Raw genomic sequence first — 16,170 nt, 5'->3', positions numbered from 1 at the left:
ACACTACAATCCAATTAGTTCCCTAATCACTCTTCCTCATTAACAGCATGCCCCCTCTGAGTTTACCATGGCAATTGTTGCTTACACTCCCTTGCAAACATGTAGCAGTAGTACCTATCTAGTATCTAGTACAATTTAAAATATACTCCAGGAACAATATGTGTATATAAATGTAGAATTTAAAGAAAACAAAGCAATAGAAACAGGAGCGTTGTTACTTATTTGGATATCTGCTGTTCAACCATGTTCACTACATATGTAATCTCAGCAGATAAAGCAAGAACCTGAGCGAAAAATATGGTTCACTGACCATTAAATATTAAATAGCAATTTACATTAATAAATCTGCTTTTAATAATAGTAGGCTAAAAAAAGAAATCATTATATTTTACATACATTTCATTGAGTTGTTATTTGTATCATTAAATTAATATTGTGAGGCTACAGAGAAGAGCTGGACTGTGTGCCTATTTTATCATGACACATAATCAGAGCAGCAAATAATCATAAACACAGTTTACAAGCAGCAGTGGACCTGAGATGCTCCACTGCTACAATAAAGTGTGGGTTTGTGCTTGTGTGTGTAAGTGTGTTTGTGAGTCCTCGAGGAGCATGTGGCCGGAGGAAGATGAAGACAAAAACAACAACAACAAAAAAAAAACCTCTCCCTCCTGGGACTGTGAGTCCTCTTTAAAACAACCTGACTGGAATACAATTCGACATGGGGATACACAGACACCCACACACACACACAGTGGTGGGGGGATGCACACATACACAACTAACGCACGTATCAAAGACAGGATGTGGCCCTCAAAATGTAAAACATATTAAACATTTAAGGGCAGAGATGATTACAGAGGAGAATCGTTCTTTCGATGCAGAGTCTCAGAAGATGAAGTAAGTGTGAGCTGAATGTAGCAGAGCTTCTCTATCTAACACAAAGCTCCCTGTTCCTCTCCGCTCTACGCCGTTGTCCAGATTGTGCTCATTAAGGTCTTCCCAGACGCCCACACATGTCCTCTCCATCCTCCTCCCCTTGGTCTTGCTTAGTACCAAATGCACACACCTACACACGCGAATACACACCATGTGCATGTGAATATGTGCATACACGCACACACACACACACACACAAATAAATCAGTACAGCAGCAGCTGTGTTTGCTCTGGTTTCCTACTCCCAGGGCATGTGGTTCTCCCCCGAAGGAACACATGAGCTCTGACCCAGGGCGCTGAGCTGTTTGAAATTGTCCTTGCTCCTTTCTTGTGCTCTCTGTCTGCATCCCCCTTTCATTTCTGGCATGGGATGAAAACAAGACACTAGCAATGAGGAAATCCACAAGAAAAAAAAACCTGGTGAAAGAAAGACAGACATTTAACTGTCACCAAAATGGATTCCAGGACATCTCCAGGGGATATAGAATAGATTCAGTGTGCTCAAATTAAAATGGCCCTCCGTCATTTGAGTGGTTTGTGGTGTGGAAGGTACAGTGCCGCTGTTTGATGGTTGTTTATCTGTTCAAAAAGCTGATGTGGGCAAAACCAAATATAGTCCCGTCGTACAAGAAAACATCTGCTCGATTTTACACGCTGACCTATCAATAGCCAAGTATGTAAATGTTGTGTTATTGACATGCTCCGCTGGTGAATATTTTCTGACACTACCCCCATGAGGCCTCCTCCTTCCCCCTGATACCGAGGACTAATTGGATTTTCAGGCTTTTATCAGCTCTTACTGACACATACTGTCCTTTCTTCACAGTTTGCTCTCTCCCTCTCTCTTTCATCTGCCTTTATTGTTTATCTCTCCGGGTGGCAGATGCTACATGAAACCGCAAAAGGAAAAAGCGGAGGAAACCATAACGTCCAAACAGACAGAAGCCATTATACCTTGAGGATGTGTGGAAGAACAGAGACGGACAACCGTTAGAAAACAGCGGTACTTAGCAGAGCTATTCTCAGTCTCCAGCAACATGACCAATGTGGTGGTTTGTATGCATTCATAGTGTGAGGCAAACCATGTCGTTTCTGTAAACTGGGATGACTTGAAGCTCGTTTCCTGACAGAGCTCTGCCCACATCAGCTCTTTGCACTAAGTGAGCTGCGAGACGACAATGCTGATTCAGCCAGACAACCCAGAATGAAAGAGGAAATTTTGCCATTTAGACAGAAGCACAAGACAACATGAGTAAATATAACTCTCAGCAAAACTCATTAAAGGTTGGGGGCTTGGAGAGGAAGGGCTGGGGAGTAAGCTAGCAGAATATGAGATCATAGGGAATAAGCTTCTAAAAGCATGTTTGAGGAACAAGATCATCTCGGGTTATACTAATGCCAAGTGATGCCTGGAAGTCGGAACAGAGACGGAAAGTTTTGCTCTTCAGTCATCCGCTTGTAAAGAGGCTCTGAGAGAGCAGCAGCACTGCATCACCAGATAAAAACTTAATGTCGTCCATCTTTTATTGAGAAGGCTGAATTATAAATGCCGTGACAACAGAGCTGGCCATGTCACAGCATGGGCACGGTGGTAAGACGGTGGCAAGAGTGCAAGGATGAAAACACACACCAGATCGACAGACAGATATGTTACACTGCCCAACAACGCACATCTGTACTTCAACTATCACCATTCAAGTGAAGCAGTGAGGGAGCTGAGAGAGAGAAAGAGCTTGATAAATCTTCCAGAGACTTTGCAGGGGCGTTAATGTACTTTTTCCCTATAAATAAAACACCTTGGGCTTTGAAACAGGCATAAAGTCTGATTCGTCCAATCTGCAACCCCCTGAGAAGGCACGAAACACCGACGGAAGATGAGAAAACCGAGGGAAAAACAGACATTTATTACATATTGAGGGAGGACGAGTCATGGCGTACACTTGAAATTTAATCAGCGGTGTCTCATAATGCATATGAAATATGGAGGCGAAAGCCCACAGCTTGAAGCAAGACTCCTGGATTTTCTATCACCAGTGTTCTGAGACAAGGAAAGAAAAAGATGGAGAACGTGTGAGAAAAAGTAAAAACCTCTAGGCATAGAGTCTGGAGAGAACAAAGCCTGAGCACTTCCATTGCAGATGGATTTTTCTCAAACATGAAGACTAGATTCACAGACCAAGTCTTCCATATAAAATAGTGGAGAATAAAGCAGAATGTGGTAGCAGAGAGCCCCCAAATTTCCTCTACATCGTTCTCCATGCAGGAATTTGCCATCCACTGTATTCTAGTGCTGGAAACATAAAGGAAGTGGCCAGGAAAGTTTAAATAGACACATCCAGTTCTGAATGTGGCCCGCTGCAACACTATCAAGCCAATCCCTTTGGTCATAATTGAGGCTGGCAGGGCTTTGCTAATGTGTGACTTTGTTCCCATTGGCCTGCCTAGCTCTGAACAGAATGTGCAAAATCTCCAAGGACCCTTGAATTTACCAACAAAAGTTGGCATTCAGATGCAAATTCTGCAGTGGCATGCATCTATCTGAGAGTAACTTTCCCTCAGAGAAGTTTATGTGTGTGTGTGTGTGTGTGTGTGTGTGTGTGTGTGTGTGTGTGAGAGAGAGTGTGTGTGTGTGTGTGTGTGAGTATGTGTCGGTGGAAGGAGGGGTTTTCAATTCTCAATACAGTATGGAATGCTTTTTTCATGATAATAAGAAGCCATGGTTTGTTGCCATCCTTCATCCGTCATTCTCTGCTTGCAAATCTTTGCAACACCACCAGAATCTGGAAAAACACAGAGTTTTTATTCAGGCTCATCAATCCTGGATCTTAATGACAAAATATGTTCTTTGACAGTGCACTTTAAAATGACCCAAATGAGCATTTTCTGTTGCTTTGACCCTATAGTTGAGGTATGGATAAAAATGCAACAACAAATCTTTTAGCCATTTGGCCAGCAGAAACAAGTTGTGAACACAGCATTGAGATATCATCATCTTTTAAGTCAGTATGACAAACGTGTTTGCAAGCAGCTTATTTACACATCCAGCATTTAAAGAGCAACATCATCAATCATTTGGAGTCATGTGTGTGTCTATCTATTGATTCACTCTCTTAAAGCTCTGATTTTGGTCTCTACCAATACCTGATGCAATTATCTGGCTCTTTATCTGTCAACTGCTCCACTACCATCACCAGCTATAGCGTCTTTTCATATATATGTGCCAGCCTGGCTCAATGCGGTTTGACTCAATGCGACAACCCAGCATTGCAGGAATTTGCATTTCCACTATACCTGGGCTACCTGCTTGAAGGCGTGTCTTTAGCTGATAACATGCTTGTCTTAGCCTTCCCCCTGCAGTATTACTGAAGAATAGCCGTTAACAAAGCTCCGCTAATTCCGTGACAAACACATAGGCTACATAATTAACAGCAATCTTCCTCCACATGCGGCTCGCCCGCTGTTGCGAAAACGGAATTGCGGGTGAAAAGTCCAAAACATAAGTGTGTTTTTTTTGCCGACTTTATAAAACATACTGCTGACGAAGAAAGTCCACAGAGTAGACACATACTGGGAGAGAAAAACAAAAAGTCGAGGCAAGCAAGAGTGTGTGCATTAAAGTGGACAATTAAAGAAACACTATAGTATTAAAGCACATAATTAAAAGCAATTCTGGAAAAGATAGTTGATTTTTGAGTCTCATTCTCATTGTTATAGTTAAGGCAACTAGTGTGCCTTTCAGTTATCTCAACGCCCACTCCTTTCCTCTTATCTGTGCCATAGGAATGTTCCTACTTTTGTACTGAATGTAAACATGGGTAGTTTTAAGCAGTTTCCACTGGCGACCAATGCTGTATTTTCTGTGGAGAGGACTGTCTCTGCCTCGACAGGTCCTTTATGCAGCCTCGTTGTACAGCTGCTTTCCACATGATCCGTTCTACCAAATGACCTCTAAACTAACAGCTTATCAATGATTAATGTTGGTATGATGACATCTTGATCAACGACTCCTTTAACAGGCCAGCACAGTCGGCCCAAACTCTCCAGTCCCTGAATGATAACCCTGAAATCATATCGATACCTCTCCAACAGCTCTTTGGTTTAAAATAGTCCCTGCACATTCTTCTGACAAATGTGCCTTTACTTCCTAATAACTAACTTTAATAGTTGAGAATGACAAGAGATAATGCGGAGGCTGATCCCATTCACCGGGAAGATTTAATTTAGATTTCCCTCAGGTTCAGATAAGCTCGGCACTCTGCAGACATTTAAAGATGACAGTCAGAACCTACACAGCAATTTTCTGTTTGAATACGCAGACACAAAGAGCAGTAGTTAGACTTTTAAAGAGAGAAAATGAGATTTCTGCTGCGATGAGGAGACTCGAGTGTGAAATATTTCACCCTGCAGTTACTGTTTAACTGTTTGCCTCTACATTTGTGTGTGTTTCTCTTCTTGTTTATACATTATACAATATTCTTCTCTAACCTTTAATACCATGTGGAATTTGCTGCCCAGACGGTAAAAAATGAATGAGTATAATTTTAGTACTTAACACATCATTAATCCTGCAGTGAGTCTGCTGCCCTGAGAGAAGGGGTGAAGCTGTGATGTGTTATGGCTGGAAAGCTCTCTCTCGCTTGCTCTCTCTCACGTACACTCACACATTGCACTTCATTTGTGTGTATATATATATATTTTTTCCAGCAGTCAAAGAATGAATGTTTCTGGCTACATTTTCATGTATTTACTTTATCTACATGAATTCCAAGCATTTAATGCTTCAGGTTATTGTGATATTGATATGACCAATGTACTGTCTGATAAAGGGAAACACATGTAACTCAGACAAGATTATGATTGTGTGTAAGTTGGTTTTGATATTCTATTAATATCATGAGTGTTTTTACGTCTTTAGCTTTGTCTTTGTTGTTTTCAGTGTGTATTTGTGTGTATAGATATTTAATTTTCACACACACACACACACACACACACACACACATATACATATATACATATATACATACATACATACATACATATATATATATATATATATATATATATATATAAATATATATATATACACACATATATATATGTATGTATGTATGTATGTACTGTATATATGTATATACGTGTGTGTGTGTGTGTGTGTGTGAAAATTAAATATCTATACACACAAATACAGTACATATATATATGTATACATATATATATATATATATATATATATATATATATATATATATATATATATATATATATATATATTTATATATTCTTGTAATTTTGCTTTTGTAATTTAATTGACAACCCTGATTGTAGTCATCTGGAGGGGGGCTGGGGTGGAGTTGGGTGTCATGATTACTCAAACAATCACATTTCTGTACTTTTTGTTGGACAACTTACAAATAAAGTTATTAAAAAAATCTTGTTGTCAGAGCATATCTTGATACTTTAACCAGGTCCATAAAGCAATGGTTTTCCCAGTTTTGTTTCAGAAGAAACAGCCTACACACAGCCTCAACCTCAGGCTCATCTAACAACAATGGGATGAACTGGAACACCAACTGCGAGCCAGGCCTAATTGCCCAGCATCAGTGACAGACCGCACTGTTGTTATGGCTGACTGGAAGCAAATACATGCAGCCAGGTTCCACTAGGTTGTGGTTGAGCCTAGTAGAGGAGTGGAGGCTTCTATCAACATGTTACATTTTTTCACAACTGTTTACACACGTTTAACCTATTTTCTTTTCTTTTTGCTTTTCATTTCTTTTCACCTTACTAGCTTTAATTGAATGTATTTTGAATTAGCAATGTTAATGTTATGTCCAAGTCAAATAAATGAACTAAACTAAACTAAACGGTTCCTTAAACTATAGTTCAATTTCTCAAAACTCTAAACATTAAACTGAAAACAGCTCACTATTTTGTCAAAACTTCACAAATGTCTTGGCAAAATGAATCACCACACTCAAAACAGATTCATTCTACCAACACAATACACATAGCTATGAGTATTTCTTACAGAGGTTCAATTTAAACACTGGAGTGATAAATTTAACACACGACCATCAAAGTAATTTTGGCTGCATGAGACCATGCCACATGTTTAACTGTATAAAATTGAGTGGAAACAGTTCCTTTTTCCTAATTTTTTATTTTAACATTTAGGCTTTTTGGGCCCAAAACAGGTTGTAATTTTATGGTACATACAGTCTAAAGAATGTTGCCATACTGAACAGTACAATCCAGGAGATAATAATTGTGTAGTAGAGGTCGCCCGATGCCTCTTTTATACTCTGACTGGTGACTAAAGTTTTTTGCCAATTGAGTTTAAACAGGTGATAAATGAGTGAAACCAATTGGCCTTCAAAATGCCACACCCTGATTACCAGTGTATTTAAGGTGAACAAAGTGTGTAAATATTGAGAGGTGTGTAGAGTTTGGCAGGCTTTGTTTGTAATACATGAGGTTTGAGTTTTTTAGACGTGTGTGCAGAGTTGTAGTTTTCTGTGTTAATGCTACAGAGAAACACTGCAATACCCATGGTTTAAGAATGAGATATTCAACAATCACAGTTGGTGTAACAGTCGGCCATGGAATATACTTTCTACTTTCTACATTGGTCATTTTAAGACTCATTATGCAAATTATATTCATGTAGTAGTATGTAAGTTAAAGTCACATGTAAGTAGGGTAATAAACACACACTCTCTGTCCTCAGAAGTTAACTTCTGGTAGTCACACTACTTTGTAAGTTAGACCCTGGGCCACATGCAGACACAGGGTAAAATGTTTCCATCTTTGCAACTCCATAATCCACAGGGGTCATTATCTTTTAAATGGTTTCATCGTGAGAGAGAGTGATGGGAGTGATGGGTGAATGGTTTGGTGGAAAAAATAAGAGCGGGGGAGAGAGGGAAAGAGAGAGAGAGGTAGGAAAAGAAAATTCTATATGATGGTGTCAGTTCAGACAAAAGGCCCAGTCATGATGTGTTCTCTCTGCAGAACAAAGAGCTCTGACAGACTCCCTGTATCTGCTCTGTTGACAAACTTCTCTCCCTCTCCAACAAGGGGACATAAAAGGAGAGAGGCGCAGTTAGGCTAATTATCTCTGAATCTGGAGGAAATGAACAGCGTTGTATTGTTGTACCGTTCTGAAATTGTTTGGCCCCGGCAGCACTAGAGGGACATCATACAGCTGCTGCCTGCCGTTTTGTCTCCTCAAGGTTTAACAAACTAACTCAGTTAAGATATTCCTCATAATAAGCTCGGATTGCAGCCACAACATAATAACAATGTCAAAAACTGCTGCAGTGATGATGTTTTGGTGACTGATTTCTTTCTTTCCGTTTCCCGCAGCAACCAGGCACTATGTAGCGCTAGCGTGGTGGTCTGCAGGTTTTTTGGGGGGGCTTCAGTCAGGGTCCACGGCGGGGTCATGGCATTTACCCCTCCTCCTCTGCACCCTTGCGGTACGCTCCAAGAGAGCCCAAAGAGAACACGGAGGTGTTAGAGAAAACACAAACAGAGCCCCGATTGTCCCTGACTTGGGTTCAGCCCCCCACAGCCCCACCTCCAGGGGTTTAGGACTGAGAGAATGAGCAACTGTCAATGGTGTTTTGTAAATACGTGGCTGTTTTCACTTCAGATGGGTTTATTCAGATGTCGGAGGGAAATGTGCCTGCTTTGCAGTCTGCGAGTGTCCTTGCCTTTCCTGTCCTATTGAGGTTGGTATGGGAAAGCCATTTGTGGTGCGTCCGAAAGAGCAGCACAATTGCCAGCTCCTTTGAGACAGGGGTTGACAGCTGAAACAAGTGAGCAAGCTGGTGGACAGGGCAGCCCGCTGAGTGATGGCTGTTTCTTATTGGCACTTATTGACCAGAGGCAAAGCCCCCCTACAGTGTGTCACATCTCAGCTAAATGGATTACAGACAAATCAGCCGGGGCCAATTGTTCCACCGACCTAACTACCTCACTGAGACCTCAGTGCAGTCAAGTGACTTCTGCATGACACTGCGTAACTGCAGCACCAACGAGAAATAACTCAAAATATGATCTGCTAGGCACTAAAAAAAGCTTGATGAGAGGAATCTTATCAGGAGCATGCAGTGATATTTATCTTCTGTAAACAGTACTGTCTGTCTCTATAGTTTATAAGCTGCACATGCGTTGGTAAAATTAGATCGTATTCTACAGGACTCATAGGTTTTCAGCTGTCATTTGTTGTGTTTTAATTACATGCCATTTGTCTCCCCATCATCAAATTAGCACCTGCAGTGGGGACTGCTCCTAATGGCCCTGACTTAATGATGATTACAGACAATATCGGTTTCAACTTTCAGTAAACAACTGCCGCCCGCCCGCTGAATAAATTACTGACAGCCCGGATAAATCAATACGCTGGCTGGAAGTTAGAGTTCAGCTGCTGCAGAAGTGATCACATGCATAGACTCTGCATTCTTCTCCTCGACTGATAAACAAAGGTTCTTGAAAAGAGAGCTCTACACAGCAGAGGAATGTTTTAAACTAGGGTGGCAGGGGTCTGTAGGTGCCGTGAGGACCATCCTCTCTGGTGTTAAGCACACCCTTGGGGGGTTGGAGAGGCGACAACCACTTCTTTACTTCTTCACTCCTCCCATTCTCTGTCCTAACCCCCCTACCTTCGATAGCTGGCTTTCTCCTGGCCCTTTTGTCGGCGGATTACTGGGGGTTTAGAGACGCACCGACTGATCCCTCCCTCCCCTATCGGAACCACACAGGGGGTTAAGACTGGAGCACAGAGGGGAGACCTCCACACAATGGTTTGAATTACAGAGGATTTCTATGTATGGCCACTAATATTCCCTCCATTTGCTCTACTCAGAAATTACCACAGAGCGCTATTCAGTGCTCGTGGTTTTCCCAGCAGGAATCTTTGGATGTATGCCAGAACCCAGAGCAGATTTTTTTTAGCAGTAACAACACCTCCATAGTTCAGAGAGTGTGTTTCTTACTAAACTCTTTGTCTTTTGTTCAGTTTAAATTCAAACATGTGTGATGGTCCCTGTAAGCATCCTCTGTACATGACCGACACAGAAAATACCAGCGGCAAACAAACAAGCCTCAGGTGAAACCGCAGCGACATGTAACTGCACACAACCCACATCATCCCTCTATATTGTGAGAGAGCACATGCTGTCTCCTCCTCTACAGGTCTGTATCCATCTCTCTCTGCCTCGTCCCCGGGACAGCTGCCCAGACAGCCCATCTGTCTGCACTGACCTGTGTTTGGGACCATGAGGGGAGCCTAAGTGGCCCACGAAGGGGGTCTCTGGCATGTTGCCCGTCTGGTAATGACAGTTAAGCTGCCAGCGGCTTGCCTAACAGCTTTGGAGGTCTCTCTGTGGTGCTACGGTATTGATATTGTATCGGGTTGCAAAGGGCTTGGCAGCCTTTTAATGAGAGCTCAGATTGATCAGGCGGTAGTGGCTCTCCCTTTACTGTGGATGATGCTCATTGGCTGTCCCTGCAGGCCTGACCTCCCTCTGATCTGTATCACGGACAGAGGAGTGAGACAAACACTCTCATGCCTCCCGTACATAGTCACACACATATGAATGTAACAAAAAGAAATGTGGACTCGAGTCATTGTGACTTGGACTCATGACTTGAGCTGACAGAAAATAAGTTAAAGACTTGAGACTTTACTTGTCCTGAGACATGATGATTCAAAAGGACTCATCTATGTTCATTTTATTTGTTTAGTTCTTTGTTTGCTTTAGTCTGGCTGTCAGTATGTCACTGGTTAAAAGCAGTGGGGAGGGAATATTTATTCAATGAGAATAAATTAAGAAATAAATAAGCTTTCATAAAGTTATTTGTTTATTTTTTGAATACATGTATTTCACTGAATATCAATAATTACAATACAACTTCAATGCATTGACATACTTTTTGAATAGGTATGATAAATTGGCCAATAATATCATTATTAGACAGGTCCTAAAATGTTGTCTATTGTCTTCACAAAGACATGACACTGCAGGTAAGGCTGGGGTACGTGACTGGGTTTGACAAAGAAAAAATGATTTGAGACTTGGATGAAAAGACTTGCTGGAGACTTAAACCAAATGATTGGAGTCACATGTCTGGTATACAAAGTATATAATTATACTCCATGATGGGGCATCATAAGGGTGGCAGTAGTGAAGTCTGTTTGCAACAGCTGAAACTAAATGTAACTGTAAAGGGACTCCATTGGTCACCAAAGTCATCAAGTTTAAAATACTACTGGCAGTAAACTGTACAAGAACATAATAGAAACTTGAAATCGTCTTCAACAATAAATAAAAGAAAACCCTGATAAATTTCAGCCTGCATGTAGTCATAAAAAGATTGTTGCTCTAATCTCAATAAATGTTCCCCAAAACAGAATAAATTATCACCACTAACATAGAAGAGAAAAAGAGGAATTTCTCTCAGTAAAGAGAACTGCCAAAATAACAACAGTAACAAACATAAAAATAAAGTTAAGAAAGAAAATCTTTGAAGAAAAATCAAAACAACATTTAAAGATTTTTTTCTGACGTATGCCTACACCCATGTACATACACACAAAGCTAAGTGACTCACCCACCCACTCAAAAAGGAGAGAGAGAGAAAATCTCCTTCCTTTATGCTGAAGTTGTTTGAAGGGTCAGTGGCTGGACAACAGAGGTAAGCAAAGTTCAAATAAACAGAGTCAGAAAGAAAAAGGAGATGGAAAAGAGATATTAAACCACCTGCCTGTCAGCCTCTATTATTGTACTCCACCTCTCTATCCCTCCTCCGCCTCCTCCTGTCTACCTGCCTCCACAGGCTTGTGTCAAGGTCACAGCCGCGGTCTCTAGGACTCTCCTCGCTCCTATTAGCCCTCCATTAGGCTCTTGTCAGAGAGGCAGCCAGCTGTCTGCCCCCCTGTGGTTGTGATCGTGACCCCCCACTCAGCCTCTGGACACCCCCCTGGGATCTACAGCGGGGAAGTAACAGGATGGAGGCAGAAATGAAACCCTGCTCGGTGCTCAAGGGAGAGGACACTGTGATTACTTTTCAGTGGCCCTTACTACTGAAGCAGCAGGGAGACCATTCCACGACTGTGCTGCCAATCGGTCACACTGAAATGTGAATTTTTAAAATTCAAGTAGTGAGTGCACTGGATTTGCACGGCTGGAAAAGGTACATGTTGTGATTACATCCTCCTCAAAATGGTCTCTTGCTCTGCGTCTTCTTTTTCTCTCTCTGCTATTAAACATGAATGAGCAGCGCCTTGATCAAGTTCATCACCCCTGTGTTGTAATTAGCGCAGTGTCGGAGTGCAGAGCATGGCCCCATTTCACTAATAGAGTAATTACCCCACCATCGGCCAGCTCTCTGACCTCTGTCACCCCACCCCCACGCACCTTAAACCTTCCTATCGCACCTTCCCATCAGCTCAGATGGAACATAAAACATCGGACAGGACAGGAGATATACCCAGCTATTCAACCATGGGGGGGGGATTAATAGGCGGCTATAACCTTTTACTGTGGATCACACTGAGTGAAAAGGTCAATCAGATTCATGAGAAAAGCGTCGTGGATGAATGTCTGCGCTTAATGAGCGTTGTATAGCGGCAATATCGCTGTTGCACTCTCCTACATTTGAAGTAGACAAGCATTAAAAATAAATGGGGAGTACAGCCAATTCAAGACACATAAAACGGCCGGTAAATCCATAGGGTAAGCAGACAAGAGAGGACAGGGATGCAGGGACACTGTTTTACTGCTGTAGAGATTCAATTAATTAGCCCTACATTGTAGTTAAGGGAGGGTAAAACGCCACAAGCTTCAACCAGACGCTCCATATCTCCACCAGATGTCCTGCAGTTTTTCACAGGGTGGGCAGTGATGACATACTTGGTGTCATCCTGTGTTTGGTAAGCTCCTTGTTAAACACGGCTGTGATTAAAAGCTATTAAAGCAATTATCTTAACGGCAGGAGAGCTGGGGATGGGAAGAGAAGAAGAGAGCCTTTTGTGGAATTCAGATGAAACCTCCTTTCAGCACCGTCGCCCCAGATAGCTTAAGTTAGCTGAGTGGTTATGCAATTGGCAGAAAAGATTTTTTTTTCCAAGTGTGGAGATGCACGCAAACGTACACACAGACCCACACACTTCTTCACAGCCAGTCGCTTCCTTACAAATAGAGAGCCAACTTCCCAGCCAGCCGATGGGAGCTGACACACAGCAAAAGAATGAGCCTCTTCTGTGTTGTCACTATAAAGCTTGGCCTGGGTGCCGAGTGGCCTCTCTGTGTGTGGCGCCGCAGGTTGGCACACTCACAGGGGGCTTTATTGGGGTGCCGTCCTGAGCGTCAGGCAGCATGCCCGATGTTGACAAAGCCTGGTATCGCCTGCTGTCAGCCCATTCTGTGTGCACCCGGCGGAAAGAATCAATTAGGCCGAGCTCACAACAGAGCACTTTAATATTTGACTTTTAATCAGTGGGCCGAAGGCAGGCTGCGGCATGGAAGCAAGCTGGCAGTCCCCGTCTTGCTGATGTGGAAAATGAGGGTCAGGAAATTGCTCCCGGAGCCCAACAATGTTCATCACACACCCCAGAGAGGATGTGAGGATGTGAGGAACTGGTCTGAGGAGAAATTGCCACCACAAACAGGCTAATCCCCCAAAGTTGTTAAGGGAAAATATCCCTTCGTCACTCACAAGATATCAAAAGCACCTTACGCAACCGGCTGCAAACGGACGGAGGAGGAATATCACATAACTATGTGCGTAAACAACCAGAGCTCTGTGGAAGGGACAGTGGTTTAAGAGAAGAAAACTGAACTGATGAGGTCCTCACTCGGCAGATGAACTGCGCCTTTGAAGAGTTCCTCTTGAAGACTTTTGGTTTTTATCCCACACTGCCGAAGGCTCCCTCTGCCAGCAAGAAGAGGAGGAAGAAAGAGAGAGGTGAATGCTGTCCTCACACTGGGGTTTTGAAGTGGAGATCAGTCCTCAAACAGAATAGCTTACCAAAGGCACATCATTCACCTGTCTGCTGTTGGTAGTTTCACTGTGACAAGAAGGAAAATCAAAGTTTGTCTCCCTCAAATGCTCCATGAAGAAAAGTTACATAGTCTGGCGTGTTTTTATTTTTTTTTCAGAAACAAAACACTCAATTATCACGGCTATATTAGGAGCTCTTTGTAGTGAGTCGTTTGTTAATCAAAAAGGAGAGCTGATTACAGTCACGTACTGATGTTTTTGCAAGTGATAATGACTCAGCTGTGCACAGCTGTGTACATAATGTGCCCACATGTGCTGAGAGCTGCTTCCTCTGCTGCCATCCAACTGTTCGCACAAGATGACTCTGATCACAGCAGCAGCACAAGCAAGCCACTGGTAAACAGCCAACAGGAAAGTGGTAACACTGCAGCGGTGATGTGTCCAGGTCATGCAGATTTATTGCCTCTTTCAACAGCCTCTGCACAAAATCATTTCCATTTTTTTAAACTCACTGCCTCAAACTACTGATTTAAAGCATAAAAAATGGCCTCAGCTTTCATTGCTTGTTTAGTAAAGACATGAAGCTGGTTTACAGCCCAAAGCCACAGGGGGTGAACACGATTTTTCAGCTGCTGATTTGATAATTGTGAGCTTTGTAGCTTGCTCATTAATTCTCATGACTATTTCCCTCAGCCTCACCTCACCCTCACTCTCTGCATCATCCTTTTCCCTCGCTTTTCTCTTCGTAATTACCATTTGGACTGACGGCCACAGAGGGGGCATCTGCTGTGGCCACAACAAAACCACGACACCCACAGCTCTCTTTGATCACCGAATCCATCTCAGTGTGGCCAGCAATAACCATCCTCTTATTCATGCAGGATGAAATGCTAATCACAAACAGGCAGATCAAATGAGGTGATGTGATTTGGAGACTGACTAAAGCAGCATGATGCGTGAGTCGCCTCTGGAGGCGAAGAATCTATCCCCCGCAGTAAATAGAGCATTGACGTTAAATGTGGCCCGCTGTGTTGTTTGTTTCCTCTCAGGTCTGCAGAATCCATGGTAACAGGAGCAATGATCAGAACCTGTCTGCTCAGGTGGAGGAGTGATACCCAGATAGATATACAGACTGCGCTAGAGTGACTGAACTTTATACTGTGATTATATTTCAATGATGAAACATGCAGACACGACCTTGCATGCACTGACCCACATCTGTGTGTAAACAAACAGAAAAATACAGAAACCCACTTTAGCTACAGCAACATAACAAAAATCTGCATCCACACATATGAGACAACTCTTTGCGTATGTGTGCGCGAGGGGGAAATGTAATGGCAGAAGGACATATCACTTTCACAGTGTGTAAGAAATGAGCAGCCTTACCTTTCTTTCTAAACAAGCTGTCTCTGATGTTCTTCTCTCCCACAGATATCAGCCTCTGACTGCCAAGTTCTGCAAGCAAACACAAAGTCCAGAGTGGATGAATACTTGGAACATGTGCAACTTCCACTTAGAAGCCTAAACAGAGCCAGACCGTCTTCTATCTATGCAATTTGGGCATGTTTTTTTCAAAAAGCTTTTTAAAAATCTATTAAATTTTGCAGGCATTCTGGTTCATTCATGCTCATGATGCTGGGCTTTTTGTCTCACTCCATCTGAGTCCAGATGCCACCCCCAGGCACCACCCCTCCCACACACATACCCCAAGGATGGTGACACATCTGTTTCAGACGAAAACACTGTGACAAACTGTAGGTAAAACTGGAGATAAACAACCATACACTTCATGAGAGTGGGCATGATATTTGCACAGGATAAAATGCATATTTGACTGATGCTGTGATGCCTGTGGAAGCAGGCAGTAGTTGAGGAGGTGGTTTAATTAGATTTGTGCCGGATAAAATAGTGTAAATTTTTTTAAACATAATTATCTCAAACCCTCCAGGACACTTTCAACGATAGTGATAATAATGAGTTTCTATTTGTTATGCTATATAAGCACTGCTCAGTTTCAGGCAGGCTGACAAGTAAAGCCTTCCACTGCTTTAAACTTGGTGTCAGATTGCAGCTTGATGGAAGGAGCTGAGAGAAAACTGCTATTTTTCTGTACCTCAGCTGCTTCTAACACTGTCTCCGTGTCTCCAACAGCCTCTGGTTAAGATCTTGTAGGCCTTGTTCTGTGTCTGCCTGTGAAGACATGTTGACAGGACTGATGCT

The 16,170-nt window shown here is 42.5% G+C and overlaps 1 protein-coding gene across 1 annotated transcript in view; it reads right to left on the bottom strand.

Moving 5' to 3' along the window:
* The window catches only part of sulf2a (sulfatase 2a), a 29,826-nt gene extending 14,426 nt beyond the window's left edge, over positions 1–15,400 (bottom strand). Inside the window, exon 1 of the mRNA XM_073468577.1 lies at positions 15,337–15,400. The gene's annotated coding sequence lies outside the window, so the exon portion shown is untranslated. The remainder of the gene's footprint in view (positions 1–15,336) is intronic.
* Between the last annotated feature and the right edge of the window lie 770 nt (positions 15,401–16,170).

The sequence above is a fragment of the Pagrus major genome, chromosome 6 (assembly GCF_040436345.1).
Source record: "Pagrus major chromosome 6, Pma_NU_1.0".
Taxonomy (NCBI): Eukaryota; Metazoa; Chordata; class Actinopteri; order Spariformes; family Sparidae; genus Pagrus; species Pagrus major.
This window is presented reverse-complemented; position numbering and strand designations above follow the sequence as displayed.